The following is an 11,777-nucleotide window of genomic DNA, read 5'->3' on the forward strand; positions in this document are numbered from 1 at the left end:
TTGACATGAAAACCAGAGAGAAGAACATTTAAATCTATTTTGAAAAATAACTTTCAATTCTGTCCAAGTAAATTGCATCTCTCTTTAGTGAATGCGAGTGACTTCTGCTGCCTAATTATGTGAACAGGGAAAGAAAGACATAAAAGGCAATTTGAAATGAAATCAGCTGTGACATGACCTTCAGTGCATGTAAAATACTTGTTTTCAATATAAAATTAGGTATTTTTAATCAATACAAAATTAGTTTCTACCAAACACCACTTGATGAAGGATGAACAATATTTTGTAAATGTCACTTTGGAGGGGTTCCAAATTATTAGGACATTGGGGATAGTTTACATCTCTTGTTTTTTTTTTTTTGCCTTTTAAAAAATTTTAAATTTTTATCGGAGTGTAGTTGCTTTACAATGTTGTGTTAGTCTCTGCTGTACAGTAAAGTGAATCAGCCATACATACACATATATTCTTTTTTTGGATTTCCTTCCCATTTAGGCCACCGCGGAGCGCTTAGTAGAGCTCCCTGTGCTGTACAACAGGTTCTCATCAGTTATCTATTTGATACACAGTGTAAGTAAAGAGTGTGTGTGTGTATATACCTGTATATCTTGTTTTATTCATCTACTTATTTATTCATTCATCCCACAAATAGTTTATTAAACACTAGGACCTAAGGATAACATAGCTTCCCTGGTGGCTCAGGGGTAAACCTGCCAAGTGGGAGACGGGGTTCAATCCCTGGGTCAGGAAGATACCCTGAAGAAGGAAATGACAGCCCACTCCAATATTCTTGACTGGAAAGTCCCATGGACAGAGGAGCCTGCTGGGCTACAGTCCATGGGATCACAAAGAGTTAGACACAATTTACCAACTAAATAACAGCAAGGATAAAATATCGGGCAGTAGCAGCAGCATAAAGTATGGTCTCTGACCCAGGGATATCTAAAGGCTAGATTTAAACATTTATATAAAAGTGTTCATTAAGCTCCTCTATGTGCAAAGGGCTCTGTTTTACCTTTAGGATGAGAAGGTGGGGGTACACAGGACACCAACTTCAGACCAAACTGCACGCAAAGAGCAGAAGGAAGGAAACTGAACTGCAGTGGCTCAAGAAGAGAGCGCAGAGGTGGTGCAGACGAGAGCTTACGGTGGGTTTGGACCATCTAGCGCCAGGGCGTAGCGAGCAGGCCTGGGGGAGGTGGTCTGTCCCTCATCACAGCCACGGTCGCGGTTGATGATGGGCAGGAGGTCTGAATAAGGAGCAGGGGTGCCTGGCTCCTGTCCCATGGCCGGGTCTCCCCTGCAAGGGACCTGGCAGCTTCCTGCGTTAGTCTCCTCCTTGATCAGGTGAGAGAATTTGGACCAGGAGGTCTGTGTGTTCCCTCACTTAATTTCAGTTCAGTTCAGTTGCTCAGTCGTGTCCGACTTTTTGCGACCCCATGAATCGCAGCACGCCAGGCCTCTCTGTCCATCACCAACTCCCAGAGTTTACCCAACTCATGACCATTGAGTTGGTGATGCCATCCAACCATCTCATCCTCTGTCGTCCCCTTCTCCCACCTTCAATCTTTCCCAGCATCAGGGTCTTTTCCAATGAGTCAGCTCTTCGCATCAGGTGGCCAAAGTATTGGAGTTTCAGCTTCAACATCAGTCTGTCCAATGAACACCCAGGACTGATCTCCTTTAGGATAGACTGATAAATTTAAGCAATGTAAAATATTTTTTTATTTTATTCTGAGAAGGGACTATCAGTGGAAAAACATTTGGCGGAGGAGGGGCAGCTCACAGCATGCAGGATCTTAGTTCCTCAACCAGGGATTGAACCCACGGACTCTGCAGTTGAAGAGTAGAGTCTTAACCACTTGACCACCAGAAAAGTCCCAATGTAATTGCATTTTTGTCTCTAAATTCGGCAACTTAACCTTCCTGACTAGAAAGACTCAGTATTTCAACACATCTCATGAGCACCTTCCAAAGCACCTTTCCAACCCTTGTTTGCCAATGACAGTGAGCTGTGAAGTGGACAGAGTGTATCTTAGGAGCTTATTATTCAGGTAGAAATGATAACAGGCATATAATATCCGTCTATACGGTACTGAGCCCTGACCCACCATGCTGCTGTTTTCTCGGTGCCGCGCCTTCCAGGAGGGGCTCCGCCTAGTGGCTGCACTTACAGCCGCCCACCTGCCAGGATCTGCGGACTGAGTCCTACTGACCACTGCATCTGCAGTTCTACCAGGACTGGTGTATGTCTTTGTGTTAAGACATCATCTCTGGATCTCTATCCAAGATGAACATCCCCTTAGAGAGTTCACTGCAACGGGCCATGCGCCAAGAGGGGATTAAGGAGAGAAAAGTTTGCCCTCTACACTGACTGAGTAGGAGAGAAAGTCACTCAGTGCAAAGCAAGCTGCCTGGGGGAGGCCCCCCTCCTCTGCAGGGAGAACTCTAGGCGATCAGGGGCCCAGCGAAAGCCCCGCATTTGCCCAGAGCCGAGATCTGCCTGTGTCAGGAAAAGAAACACGGAACAAGGCAGGAGATGCAGAAGACAAACTTCATTCATTTTATAATTTCTCTGAGGGTTCAGCCTAGGGCCAGATGTCTGTCATCTAGTCGGTAAGACTCAGGGTGACTGCCCTCTTCATCTTGATGCTGAAGCATTTTCATTGTTTAGATGTGTTCATGGACATGTCAAGAAGGGTGGAGATTAAATGAGATGTTGCACGTGAAATGACTTGTATCAACTCTAAAGTGTGGAACAGATGTGCTTGCTTTTATATGATGGAGAAAGCAAGGGCAGAGGGCTTTAGAGGATGAAGGGTAAGGTGGGGGCGTTGCTGTACAAATGCATAAAACTGCATTCTGGCAGCATAAGCTAATTCAGCCCTAAAAGCATTCTGCTCTTTTAATCATAGCATCCCTCCATCCCTTCTGGGTGGACCTTTGGGAGAAAAGCTTTCCCTGACTGAACACAGCAGGGCCGTGGCACAGCAGAAAGGAGTCTCATAGGGAAAAGAGGAGCTTGCAGGAGCAGTTAGCCCCACAGCATGTCAGGATGACATCGGGGTTCAGCTGAGAGAAACCCTGTTCTGTATCAGGAGGAAAAACTCATCCAGAAGCTCCACATGTCCAAAGAATCCATCACATCACACTGCATCCATTCATGCTGTGTCACATGAAGGACGCTGAGTCCGTTCACACTGTGACGTAAGAGCACCAACTGTGGGCTGACTCTGAGTCTCCCACACGTGGATGATGAGCTGTATCCTGTTTCCATGGCCACCATATCTGCAACACTTAGGGGATGGTGACAAAGCATCATCATTTCTGAAAGCTGACCACTGAGCTGACTTCAGCGATAGTCAGTGACCAGTTCTCCACTCCCAATGTCTATAACGGTCACACGAAGTCTTTTGAAACCTCTGGTTTACAAAAGCACAATCAGTACTGGGTGGGAGGGAGTTTGGGGGAGGATGGATACACATAGATACATGGCTGAGTCCCTTTGCTGTCCACCTGTAACTATCACAACACCTACTCAGCTATAGGTAAGGTAAGGTGAAGTCGCTCAGTCATGTCCAACTCTTTGCGACCCCACGGACTGTAGCCTACCAGGGTCTTCCATCCATGGGGTTCTCCAGGCAAGAATACTGGAGTGGGTTGCCATTTCCTTCTCCAGAGGATCTTCCCAACCCAGGGATTGAACCCAGGTCTCCCGCATTGTAGGCAGATGCTTTACCGTCTGAGCCACCAGGATAAAAGGTTAAAAAATTTAACAGGAGAAGATCCAACCTCAAACAGAGAAGAGATGAATTCTGATTCTTGTAGGAACATCTCATTAGTTTGCTTATACAAGGTTCTGATGATTCAAACTTTTGCTCATGAGACTTCCTTTTCCCCAACATAGTTCCAAAGCCTCAGATCCCATATTCCAGATTCCGTTTCCATTTCCCAAACCACTGTTCCATCCTCAGCTCTATTTGCTCCTTCTTTTTAATTTTCAGGATGAAGTGGAAGGAAACCCGGTGCTCACCCTGATTTCAGAGAGAAAATACCCAGAATGTTCCACTTGTGAACCCCATCCGTTCACTGTTTTCCCCCTGAGGATGCTGCCAGCACAGGAAATACCCCGGAGGCAGAGGCACTGCTGGAAGCAGTTAGGCTGTGATGAGAGGAGCGCAGAGCCCAAGGGCCTACTGCAGAGAGGTCCGGCTCAGCATCAGGCCTCCTTGGAATTTCTAGCTCTGTGGACTAACCTACATCCCCACAGGAGAGGTCACCAGCCACAAAGCTTTTCTGGAGCTGTGTTCCAGGAGGGACGCCAGTCTGGCCAAGAGCGGCCTGGGATGGCTCAGTGGGAACGCCTGGGCAATCCCTCGCCATGCCCTGCAAACCATCATCACTGGAAGGAAGCTTTGAGGGGACAGGGTCCAGAGAGGAGATTCCCCCCACACCACACCCATCTCAGATGGCCACCCAGAATGAGAAGAGACACCTCCGTCCTTGGGGAAGTGAGAACTGAAAGGCACTCTTCTGTCAGGGCACTTGGGACCAAGCCAGTAAAAAAAAGGAGAAAGCACTTGATACCCATTAGAATACAAAAGACGGAAAGCTGATGACGCTACGTAAAGGCAAAGACAGTATGCAGAGAGCGCAGAACGGCAAGACCTTTCCAGAGAACGGACTGGGAGCACTTAAATTGCACACATTTCTCATAACCCATCAGTTTTAATGATATAAACATGCCACACACACACACAGTACATATATATCCCAAAAGCTCCTTTTAGGGATCACTATCTCTGTGTAATTGGGAGTCAGGAAATTGATGACGATTTGAGTATCCACTGGGGCTTCCCTGGTGGTTCGGATAGTAAAGAACTAGCCTGCCAATGCAGGAGATGCAAGAAATGTGAGTTCAATCCTCTGGATCGGGAAGATCCCCTGGAGATGGAAATGGCAACCTACTCCAGTATTTTTGCCTGGGAAATCCCATGGACAGAGGCGCCTGGTGGACCACAGTTCATGGGATCACAAAGAGCTGGACACAACTGAGCGTGCACACACACACACGGAGTCTCTATCACTGAAAGAGTGAGTAGGGAGAATATGTACATGCAATACTTTGATTTAAACAACAAAGTACACATATTAATATAAATGGATCTTATACATATGTCTGAAGGAATAAGCAGAATGAGATGAATAATGCAACACCGTTTGCATAAGTTAAAAATATAGGCACACAGGACATGGAAGCAACCTAGATGTCCATCGACAGATGGATGGATAAAGAAGATGTGATACAGATATACAATGGAATATTGCTCCACCATAAAAATAAATGAAATTGAATCAGTTGAAATGAGCTGGATGAGCCTAGAGTCTGTCATACAGAGTAAGTCAGTCAGAAAGAGAAAAACAAATATATCTTGATGCATATATACGGAATCTAGACAAATGGTACTGATTAACCTACTTGCAGGGCGGGTATAGAGACGCAGATGTAAAGGGACTTGTGGGCACAGTGGGGGAAGGAGAGCCCTGCGAGTGGAGACAGCGGCACTGACATGCGCACACAACCCTGTGTGACAGCAGCCAGCCAGTGGGGCTGCTGTGCAGCACACGGAGCCCAGCCTGCCACTCGGTGATGACCTGGGGTGGGGGGAGAGGGGGTGAGCCTCAAGGAGGAGGGGACAGATGCATACATAGGGCTGAGTCCCAGTGTTGCACAGCAGAAACTAACATTAGAAAGCAGTTGCATTCCAATAAAAAAATAAGAATACAGGCACACTAACTAGAATATCCATTTGGGAACAATGATGGCAAACCAAGACATTCCCCTTAAACACTACAGAAAATTGTCTGTGGGGGCGGGACGGGGAGGACATATAAGTAGGCGATGGGTATAAAAGAAGAGGGAAGGGAGAAAATAAGAGAGGAAGGATTCTTCTATAGAGTTATGATAACTTGCCATGACTAGGAAATAGGTTCCATGCGATTATCTGCATGAGTCCAAACAACATCCCATCTGTAGAGTCTGATTAACATACACAGTGCTTCTCCTCTCTTACCACCTTCTCCCTATCAACAGTCTCAGATGGAATAAAACCATATGCTTACGACAAACACCAGAAAGGAGAACTACCAGACCAGATGGGCCTCCCTGTAGACCCACAGGGCTCCCTCTACACACGGCATATCCGGAGCCACACCTGGGATTCTTGCAGAGACTTTCTGAAAATCACTACACTTCAAAGTTGGAAAAGAACTTATATCACAATCAGCCTCCACAATTTACAGATGAGGTGGCTGGAACCCCTCAAGATAACAAGTGACCCAGAAAGAGAACGTACGTTCCTTCACTCCAGCTGGGGATTTTCCACTACATACTTTAACTACACAATTTAACACTAAACAACTTTATCTTGTATAACTTTTTGAGGGCAATGGCAATGTCTTATTTGCCTCCCTCACTGAATCCAACTCAAAAATTTTGTATCAATGAATAGAAGTTTATTTATTCCAAAATATTGGTTGGCCAGTTCTTCTATCATCAAGTTTATAGGTTCAATCGCAGTAAGGACCGACAATTTCTATTCTACAAATGGATCCTATTGGTCAAGATGAGGTCTGGGTCTACAGCAGACCCAGTGAGTTGGTGCCATGATGAGGAACAAAGTCATCTCTTTCACTGATTTTTTTTTTTTTTCCACCACAGTTCTCACCCGGAACATAGCAAACTAATTAAGCCATGACTCAAGACAGAGTTCAGTACTTTCAATTTGCTAAATCCCTTGATCTCATATTGAAGGAACCTCCCTGGAGCCCTGCCATATTGACTGCTCTGCAGCTACCATGTCACACCGTGGAATGGGAGGTTGCAAACAAAGCTGTGAAACACGCTTGAGTAATGCCATTTTTCATTCTCATGGGCGCCACACTGGTTCACTCCTGTGTGGCTTCCCCATGTCCTCCAGCAGCCGGGAGAATCCCAAGGCCTCGTTAGTTTGTACTCGTGTTTCCAGACTCAATTCAGGTCCAGAAAAGCCCCCTGAGCCCTCACGACACATCCAAAAAATAATCTATTTACGTGTCTTCTGTCCCCACCAGTAGAGTTAAAGTAGTGCAGGAATTGAGCCTTTCTCCTTGTTCCCCAAAGCTTCCACCCAGTTCCTGAGTCACAGTAGGGGCTCAAAAATTGAACAAAATAACTATGAGAGAACTAAGAAAGGCAAGGTCAGGGCCCGGTTAGTTTTTCAGATCCACTCATCAGGAGAGTACAGTCCAGAGAACAGAGGGGTGGCTCCAGGGGTACAGCTCCGTGCAGGAAAAAGGGAAAGCTGGCTTCTCGGGTCAGAATCTGGCAATGGTTGATGGATGTAGGCTTTATGCAAGACACAGTTACTCAGGCAAGGAGCCTCGGCATTAAAATGGCAGGATGCTGGGCAGGAAAAGGTTGCTCAGTCATGTCTGACTCTGAGACCCCATGGACTGTAGCCCACCAGGCTCCTCTGTCCATGGGATTCTCCAGGCAAAAATACTGGAGAAGGTTGCTGTTTCCTTCTCCAGGGGATCTTCCTGACCCAGGGATTGAGCCTGCATCTCCCACGTCTTCTGCCTCACAGGCAGATTCTTTACTGCTGAGCCACCAGGGAAGCCCCAGTAAAGGGTTTGGGTACCAGGAAGTCAGAAGCAGAGGCAAGGCCAGTGACTGTGAGCTGGGGGTTCTCTGCAGGCTACCAGCCAAGCAGAGGGACAGGCCTCAGAATGCCAGCCAACCCCAAATCCAAGTCAACAACAAGTCAAAATACGCGGCTAGTGTAGACACCAAAGAACCAACAACAAGCTGGTTTTGAATTAACTTACATGTAGCTCAACATGAATTTAGTAATACAAGGCTACATCTTAATATCTCCGTCAAAAATGTGTAAGACCAAGGCTCTTACATAAACACAATATAAGCAGAGAATAGCCTCATAAAACCTCCCAATGCTATTTCACTGCATATTTTAATATATTATTATTCCAAAACTTCTATATTTAAGATCTACACAGGGATGTTGTTAAATCATTCAGAAGTATATAAGCTTTCTGATATGATCCTAGCGCATATAATTTTAATTTTTATAACACTGCTTATTCAAATCAATCACGTTAATTGAAGCTTTTAAATTTTATCTTTGTTTTTATGTGTTTAAAAATATGCTTTTAAATTTTTAAATTTAAGTCTACAGATTTATCAGAAAATCAAGCTCCAAAGTAAAAAAGCCACTTCTAAGGATGCTGCCTGAGAGCTCGCAAAGCAATTCTTTTTGCGGCGTTTTCTTCTCCCACTGTCACCTCAGCTCAAAGCTGTGCTGGTAGATCGGCCCTTCCTGCAAAGCCCGTACAAGGAAGTTGATCACACAGTCTCAGACAACCCTGACACTTTTCCAGAACGCCAGGGAGCTGCATCCTTTCCAGAAAATATTTTGGGAGAAGAAAATAACCTCTATCTCAGTGTATAACATGGCAGCAATAAAAGAAAAAATAATTCAGAAATTTTTAAGAATTTTTTTCAGAAGTTTCCAGAAGCCCTACCTACCAAACTGCATCCCCCGATATCAGTATTCCAACACAGAGAGACCCGCTGACTTGCGTATCCTGCACTTTGTTTCATGGGGACTGATTTAATGCCTTTTCAGAGCAGTCCACTGATATCCCAACAAAAGCCTCCTTGAAGACTGTGGTGATTGAAAAAAGAATTTAACCTGTTAGGAGGTCTGCTGGGTTATTAGAGACGGGTGACGTGGATCGAGTTCAGGGCTTCAGAGTCACTCATGTGTGCAGCCTCTGCTTCCTGCTCACTCACCTGAACGAAATGAGGAAAACCAGAGAGAAGGTTTAAAATTACCTCCCAGACAGTGGAAGTCATTTCCTGCAAGGCCCCTCTCACAGGGGCAAGTATTCTTCCTCCACTTGGGCTTGGGTCTGGGGTCACATACACGCAATGCAGGAGACACTTGTTCTAAATTCTAAAATTTTATTTTCATGAAAACTTTGTCTAAATGCATGTGGTACTCCAGATCATGGGAAAAGGATATAGTGAAGAAACTGGAGAAACTTGAATAGTCTGGAATGCATTTAATAGTAATGTACCAATGTTGGTTTCTTAATTTTTTTTTTCAAATATGCCCCAGGGCACATAAGATACCAACAAATAGAACAGGGTGAAGGTGGTATGGAAATGGTCTGCACGGTTTTGTAAATCTAAAATTATCCAAAAATTGTATGGGCATATTTTTTAAATCCTATGATATTATTGTTAATAAGGACAGTATTACCATTCCATGCAAAACTTACTTCATTCATGCTGCCTTTGAAATGCACATAAAATAAATTAGAGCTCCTTGTAGCTAAACTGATGACTCTAACTCCTCCTGGAAGAGCAGATATTTACAAAGGCATCTGGAGATTCTGTAATCTCATTATAAATCAAGTCCTAGATAAAAGAGGATTCGTAAAACAGATGATAAAAATGCCAAGATACTCATATGGCTCTTGCAAGGATAGCAAATTGAATTAATGGGGATTGTGAATTTCATATTTCTATAAAAATGTAACTTTTATCAAAGGAATTGAAACTCCTTTTTACTATGACATGCTAAACAGAGCAAATTATCGTTTTTAATTTAATTGAAATGTATTAACAGTGGGGGTCACTGCTCTGAATTATGGTCGGGGTACTACACACACATTGAAACGTAACACTGCCTCACAAAAGCTCCAAGTTTTTCCCAGTATATGTCTGCAGCTGAACTGAACTGAACTGATGTCTGCAGCTTGAGCCACTGAAAGAACAAATCTGAAAAGTTAAAAAAAACAAACAAACTAAAATGAGTATAGAAAGGTCAGATTTTATCTTACAAATTTACCTGGTAAATCTTCACGCCAATGAGTTCCTATTCTATGTAAAGGCAAGAAAACCCGCACGAAGGTCTAGTAGAGCATGAGGCCTGGACGGGAGGCGCCAGTAGGACCAGCGGGAGGTACTGGCAGACGTCAGCCACAGTGACTTCCGCACAGCCATTCCTCTTGAAAGGCCATGGTGACGCATCTTCCTATTGGCTATGGGAGTGTCCATAATCACCCTAGATTATTCATTTTGTTCCTATGTCTAAAGATCTCAGGGATTTCCTTGGTGGTTCAATGGCTAAGACTTCACACGCCGAGTGCAGGGGGCCTGGGTTCAACCCTGGTCAGGGAACCAGATCCCACATGCCACAACTAAGATTCCACACGCTGCAATAAAGATCAAAGATCCTTCACGCTGCAAATAAGGCCCGGAGCAGCCAATAAATAAAAAGATAAAGATTAAAACATCTCCAGGAAGGACACCCAGATGGCATGTACCTTTCAACACTGCCAAGGAAATGCTCCCTGACTTTAGCTTCCAAATTACTACATGATTCCATGTACGGAAACCAGAAAGGATATCAGTCTATTAGCTTTTCTAGCAATTTTCTATCTACTAGTTTACCATGAATTAATTCTTCAAGGACTGGTTCTTTCTAGATGAATGAATAAAATAGTTTCTGAATTAAAAACAGAATTACCATATGATCCAACATCCCACTCTTGGGCATATATCCAGAAAAACTATAATTCATGCACCCCTAGGCCACAGAACTGGAAAAGGTCAGTTTTCATTCCAATCCCAAGTAAGGCAATGCCAAAGAATGTTCAAACTACCACACAACTGCACTCATCTCACAAACTAGTAATGCTCAAAATTCTCCAAGCCAGGCTTCAACAGTACGTGAACTGTGAACTTCCAGATGTTCAAGCTGGATTTAGAAAAGGCAGAGGAAGCACAAATCAAGTTGCCAACATCCGCTGGATCATAAGAAAGCAAGAGAGTTCCAGAAAAACATCTACTTCTGCTTTATTGACTACACCAGAGCCTTTGACTATATGGATCACAACAAACTGTGGAAAATTCTTCAAGAGATGGGAATACCAGACCACCTGACCTGCCTCCTGAGAAATCTGTATGCAGGTAGGAAGCAACAGTTAGAACTGGACATGGAACAACAGACTAGTTCCAAATCAGGAAAGGAGTACATCAAGGCTGTATACTGTCACTCTGCTTATTTAACTTCTATGCAGAGTACATCATGAGAAACGCTGGGCTGGAAGAGGCCCAAGCTGGAATCGAGATTTCCAGGAGAAATATCAATAACCTCAGATATGCAGATGATACCACCCTTATGGCAGAAAGAAATGAACTCAAGAGCCTCTTGTTGAAAGTAAAAGAGGAGCGTGAAAAAGTTGGCTTAAAACTCAACATTCAGAAAACTAAGATCATGGCATCTGGTCCCATCACTTAATGGCAAATAGATGGGGAAACAATGGAAACAGTGTCAGACTTTATTTTGGGGGCCCCAAAATCAGTGCAGATGGTGACTGCAGCCATGAAATCAAAAGACACTCAATCCTTGAAAGAAAAACTATAACCAACCTAGACAGCATATTAAAAGGCAGAGACATTACTTTACCAACAAAGGGCCATCTAGTCAAAGCTATAGTTTTGCCAGTAGTCATGTGTGGATGTGAGAGGTGGACTGTGAAGAAAGCTGAGTGCCAAAGAATTGCTGCTTTTGAACTGTGGTGTCGGAGAAGACTCTTGAGAGTCCCTTGGACTGCAAGGAGATCCAACCAGTCCATTCTGAAGGAAATCCATCCTGAATATTCATTGGAAGGACTGATGCTGAAGCTGAAACTCCAATACTCTGGCC

The sequence above is a fragment of the Bos javanicus genome, chromosome 16 (assembly GCF_032452875.1).
Source record: "Bos javanicus breed banteng chromosome 16, ARS-OSU_banteng_1.0, whole genome shotgun sequence".
NCBI lineage: Eukaryota > Metazoa > Chordata > Mammalia > Artiodactyla > Bovidae > Bos > Bos javanicus.